The 6,546-nt window shown below is 40.8% G+C and overlaps 1 pseudogene; it reads right to left on the reverse strand.

The window, feature by feature from the left end:
• Positions 1 to 3,909: 3,909 nt before the first annotated feature.
• LOC142436546 (transcription initiation factor IIA subunit 2 pseudogene) lies at positions 3,910 to 4,233 on the reverse strand (annotated as a pseudogene).
• Positions 4,234 to 6,546: the final 2,313 nt, after the last annotated feature.

Raw genomic sequence — 6,546 nt, forward strand, 5'->3', positions numbered from 1 at the left:
CCACGTCCCTGTCCAGTTACTGTCTCTATAGATCTACCTCTCCTGGATTTCATATCCAGAAAATCATACAAAACCTGAACCAAAAGCAAATAAACACAAAACAACTGACCAAACAAAACAGAGGAAAACCTCAAGAGAAAACTTTAGAATATTAAAAACTGAAACAACTTTAAAATGGGTCAAAATGGAAATCAAAAGATAAATTATTACATGTTAACCTAACTATAACTACATCTGGCTGAAAGCAGAGAATAACAGAAAGATGCTTAATTGTGTTTCATTGACTCTGCTAAGGCCTTTCACTGTGTGGATTATAATAAACTATGGATAACCTTGAAAAGGATGTGAAGTCCAGAGCACTTCACTTCATGATCTTGCAGAACTTGTACATGGATCAAAAGGCAGTTGTTTCAACAGAACAAGGGAATATCACATGGTTTAAAATTAAGAAAAACGTCCATCCAGGTTGTATCCTCTCACCATACTTATTTACTCTATTTGCTGAGAAAATGATCAGAGAAGGTGGATTATATGAAGGAGAATTTAGCATCAAAATTTGGGGCAGGCTTCTTAAGTATGAGCAATATGTAGATGACACAACCTTGCTTACTGAAAATGAAGAGGACTTGAAGCACTTGCTGATGAACATCAGGGATTGCGCCCTTCAATATGGATTACAATTCAGTGTAAAGGAGACCAAAATCATTCCAGTAGGTACCATCATCAGTAGAGGAAAGAAAGTTGTTGATGATTTTGTCCTCCTTGGATCCACAGTCAATGCTTATGGAAGCTGCTGTTAAGAGTACAGACGATTAATTGTATAAAGTAAATCTGCTACACAACACCTCTTCAGAGTATTGAAAAGCAACGTTGGTACTTTGAGGACTAAGATGCACCTGGCCCAAACCATGGTATTTCCCATTGCCTCATATACAAGTGCAAGTTCAACATCAAATAAGGAAGAACAAAGAAGAATTGATGCATTTGAATTGTGGTGCTGGAAAAGAATATTGAAAGTCCCAGGTGCAAACTGATCTGTCTTAGAAGTACTGCCAGAGTGCTCCTTAGAGACAGGGATGGTGAGTTTTCATCTTACTTTGGACATACTGACAGGAAAGACCAGTCGCTGGAGAAGGACACCAATCTTGGTGAAGCATAAGGGCAGGGGGAAAAAGGAAGGCCCTCACGGAGATGGACTGACACAGTGGCTACAATAATGGGATCAAGCATAGGAACAATTGTGTGGGCGATGCACGGCCAGGTAGTGTTTTGTTCTGTTGTGCATCGAGTTGCTATGAGCCTGGACCAATTCAATGCCACCTAATAGCAACACATCTGCCATAGTGGACTTTGCAGTGTTCTCTGATAGGTAGGCTATGCATATCCCTTGACTATGGTCAGAAGGGATTCCAGAAGACTTAATCCAAGTGAACATCCCGAAGATGGTGTTTTGGGGCTTCCTGAGTTATCTATAGCCTTCTGCAAACCAGGGGTTCATGATTTAACTGCTGAAACCATTCCCTTATTCAGACTTGGGTCTTGCTATTTACAATCCTTGCAACACACAGGCTGATGTGTGTCTTCCATGTGAATTTAGATGGCACCTCCCTTAGATGGCTGTATTTTGAAAACAAGCCTTTAAGTCTCCAGAACCTATTCTTTATGATTGGCAGGCACCATCTGGTGTCTTCACCACACTTTCCTGTGGCACCCTTCGTTTCAGGGACCTCTTCATGAGGGTGAGCATCGAGCAGGACCATGTCATTAGAATGAATTTCCTTATATTGGGACTTGAATTAAGCAACAACCCCAAATCTATTCATATATCTATGGTTTATACATATTTTTGGTTCACTTTACAGATATCACTATCCTTTTAAAATGGAGAATATTATAAATCAACCTCTGAAGCACAATGTAATTCTATTCATAGTGTCAATTATTTAACCAATAATATATCATTTAAAAAACTGTTGAGAAAAGGTAGTTATACAAGTAAAGACCCACTTCAGACTGCAGTATATGAATTGTTGACTTACAAAGATTCAATTCATAAGTTACTGGACACTATTTATACAAACAATGATGATTTGTGATAGGGCCAAACATTTAATAACACCCATTCACAAATGCAGAATCATGTCTACAAGATTAATGTCTGTCATAAGAAAGCAAAGAAGGCATTAAAATAGTAATTATGTGTTAGTCCCAGGCCACCACTCATTGGTCACCTCAATGCACTGGATCCTAACCAAAGTCCAAGGACTCCCCTCCATAACTTGTCACAGCAGTCATCTACTACTTCTCACACCAGCGCATTTTAGCCTTAAGTCCAAGGGAGTGTGTCAGTTCCAGAAATCTGCTTTAGATGAGTTTGAGCTAAATCCGTTTCTTAGTGAGGTTTCTACATCTAATCCTTCGGGGGCGGGGGGTGGTGCTATGAAGGATGTTTTTTCCCTCGAAAGTACAGAGTCTAATGTCTGAGTAGTCTATACCACACGGCCTGGCTCACCAAAGGCTAGATAGAAACTAGGTCGAAAGTGTTCAATTAGTAACACAGCCCCAGGCATATTCTCCCTTTGGGTTCTATATAAATATTGTTGACTGTTTTTCCCTGAGGGGAGGTTGCTTCTCCTGGTTTACCCACCAAAGTAAGTGTAATCACCTTCTCTGAGACATACATACCTTCCCCTTCCCCCTCCCCCAACTGTCTTGCCTTAAATTTTCCACGAGGTTTGTTTATGACTCTGGCAGGAGTGTCGGTTGATTTGAGGTGATTGGCACAATATTGTATGGCAGTAAATTAATGGTCTTCTCCATCTCCCACATCTTGAAGAACCGACCCCAGCTGCGGTGAGATTTCTGTCGAAGTGGCTTTTAAGCCATACACATAGAAGGGTGATATGTGGTTCATGGGCAGTAGGCAGGCTCTTTACCTGGTTGCCTGGCAGACTGACTTCAAGGTTTGCATGGCCTGGGAGCAGAAACCTGCCTTTATCTTGGTGTATATCCTTAGAGTAGTGGACTCACAATATTTGTCCTTTTGTGAGTGATATGTGGTTCATGGGCAGTAGGCAGGCTCTTTACCTGGTTGCCTGGCAGACTGACTTCAAGGTTTGCATGGCCTGGGAGCAGAAACCTGCCTTTATCTTGGTGTATATCCTTAGAGTAGTGGACTCACAATATTTGTCCTTTTGTGATTGACTCCACTCATCATAATGGTTTCCAGGTCCATCCATGTCCTGAGATATCCCATGATTTCATCACTTTTTTAGGGATGCATAGGGTTACACTGTATATGCACCAGAGTTTCTTATCCATTCTTCTAGGGATGAACATTTGGACTGTTACCAGTGTCTTGCTATTGTGAACTATGCTGTAATGACCATGGGACCGCATATGTCTGTGTTCTGTCTCTTATTTCTTTTGGGTATATGTCCAGTGAGTATTGCTGGGTCATATGGTATTTCTATTTCCTGTCACTTTAGGTAGTGCCATATTGCTTTCCACAATAGTTGTACATATTTACAAGCCTACCAGCAATGTGCAAGGAATACAATCTCTTTATACTTTCTCCAGCATCTGTTGTTGTTTTTTTTATGTGTATTTTTATTTTTAAGTTAGGGTGGGTGATAAAGCTCTTTTTATGTTTTAAAATGAGTTTATTACAGAATGCTTATAGGAAGTCAACAACTTCTGATTTGTCATTTTTAAAAGTCTTGTGTTCCCATGTTGTATAATAAAGGTAATGTAAGAGGCTACAGGGTTATAAAATTCTTTGTGAGCACAGCACAGTGTAATCAATTCTGCATCTGCATTGCTAGAATAAGTTTTAAAAGTTCAATGCTTCTGTTCAAAAGTGATGAATGACAACAGAAGATGGCATAAACAGGCCATTTTTTTCCTTGTTCATTCTGTAGTATTGGAACTGGCATTTTTACCACCACAGGCTACCATTTTCACTTTATCTACCTGAATAAGCTATCACCTCTCTGACTTCAACATCAGGCAAAACAAAAATCTAAACATTATAGGAGAATCTGTATATATAGAGAAAGCCCCGGGAACTGGCTCTGTTCCTGACCCTCTGAGCCAAGGCTTAATTTATAGCCTTATCAAACTCAGGAAGAACTTGAAGGGCAAGGTGGGGGATGCTCTGTTGAGACTGAGTTCCTCCAGGCTCTCCTGAAGACTGTTTCCCCAGGCTGTATTTTTGTATACCTGATATACCATGGCTTAGGTAGAGGAAATTGTTTTTCTTAATCAGGCTCGCATGGATAGCCTGTGGGGAAGGCGCTTCCCACCACAGAATGGACAGAAGCCTGGACAGCAGCCACAAAAACCCTACTAATGTTCTTTGATGCACAAACGTTCTTCCTTTTAATGAAGTTTAATGATCCAGTGTGTCTTTTGTTGCTCTGTTTCTGGTGTCATATTTAAGAACCCACTGCTGAGAGCACATCCTGAAGTGCTACCCTATGCTTCTTCCCATTTCCTCTCGCCATTTATTCTTCTGTTCCCCTTCCTGCCTGCTAAGCTTTATCCATGGGAAAATACTGCCCTTTTGATCGTGCATGTTTGATTGTTGTAAGGAACAAAACACCTCCTTGGCATCATTGTCTACCTGCTAGACTAGTCTATTATTTGGCTGGAAGGTGAAACCCAGAGGTGAAGTCAATTCCAGGCTTGAAAAGCGCCTGAGGAATATGGTTTCAGAGGTTCCCTAGATTCAATCAGACAAGTAAGCCTGGGATTTTTTAAATGATTTTAAGTTTTTCCTTACTTTTATTGGGGGCTCTTACATCTCGTATCACAATCCATACATTCGTCCAGTGTGTCAAGGACATTTGCACATATGCCACCATCATCATTTTCAAAGCATTAGCTTCCCACTTGAGCCCCTGATAACAGCTCTCCATTTCTTTCCCCTGCCTCCCCCACCCTCCCACCCTCATGAATCCTTGATAAGTTATAGATTATCATTTTCATATCTTACATAGTCCTCTGTTGCCCCTCACCCACTTTTCTGTTATTCATCCCCCTAGGAGGTGGGTTATAGGTTGATCCTCGTGATCGATTCCCCCTTTCTCCCTCCACCCTCCGCTAATCCTCCTGATATCTCTACTCTCATTGTTGGCCCTGAGGGGTTTATCTATCCTGGATTCCCTGTGTGTATGGCTCTTATCTGTAGCAGTGTGCATGCTCTGGTCTTATCTATAGTAGTGCATGTAAGGTAGAATTGAGGTCATGAGAGGGAGAGAAGGAAGCACCAAGAACTAGAGGAAAGTTGTGTGTTTCATTGGCGCTATATTGCACCCTGACTGGCTCATCTCTTCCCTGTGACCCCTCTGAGAGGGAATGCCCAAGTGTCTACAGATGGGCATTAAATCTCCACTCTGTGCCACCACTCCCATTCGCATTGGGTATGATTTTGTTCTGGGTCTTAGATGCCTGCTCCCTGATCCCATGGAGACCTTGAGCTCACACAGGCTGGTGTGCTTCTTCCATGTGGGCTTTGTTACTTCTGAGCTAGATGGCCACTTGTTTATCTTCAAGCTTTTAAGATCCCAGACACTATCTCTTTTGATAGCTGGGCATCATCAACTTTCTTCACCACATTTGCTTATGCACCCATTTTGCCTTCCGTGATTGTGCCGGGAAGGTGAGCATATGATTTTGAGTTTTGTCCCGCGGTTTTCTCATACTTGAACTGGAAGTTACCATTGTGATGCTGCTGAGAGCCATCAACTGTGCTAGCCCATCATCACCCACTTCCTCAGTGGTCTGGGTCTTGGAAGCTGGATTTCACATGGTCCATTAGTCCTTTTTGACTAATTAGTTCTGTGTCCTTGATTGTTTTCACTCTTCTTTGTTCAAGATAGGGAGAAACTAATAGTTGCAACTTAGATGACCACTCACAAACTTTTAAGATAATCACTAATGTCTGATGTAGAACCAATTCCATTAAAACTCTTCCAGAACATAGGCTAGAACACTCACAAATCCATTCAATGAAGCAAGCATAACCCTGATACCAAAACCAGGCAAGGAAACCATTAAAAAGAAAAATATAGACCAACATCTCTCATGAATATCGATGAAAAAATTCTCATAAAAATTCTAGCCAATATATTCCAATAACAATACATCATAACCAAGGGCAACACATACCAGTTTGCAAGGATGATTCAGCATTATAAAAACAATATAATCAACCACATAAAACAAACAAACAAAAATAAGCATGTGCTCTATAGAAATGGGTACAGAAAATGCATTGGACAATATCCAACATCCATTTTTTTGTTAAAAGTGCCTAGCAAAATAGGAATAAAAGCGACATTGCTCATCATAATTAAGGTTATCTACACAACTCCAATGACCAACATTCTCAATACAGAAAACTTAAAATATTCCTGTGTGGATAGGAACCAGCAAAATGTTTGGGGTTTTTTTTTGGTTGTCATTTTTTATCATCACTCTTACTTAATATTGTGAGGCCCTGTTGGTTCCAAGAGCTAAGTATCACTCTGTAGGAGAAAGATG

This window comes from Tenrec ecaudatus, chromosome 1 (assembly GCF_050624435.1).
Source record: "Tenrec ecaudatus isolate mTenEca1 chromosome 1, mTenEca1.hap1, whole genome shotgun sequence".
Classification (NCBI taxonomy): domain Eukaryota; kingdom Metazoa; phylum Chordata; class Mammalia; order Afrosoricida; family Tenrecidae; genus Tenrec; species Tenrec ecaudatus.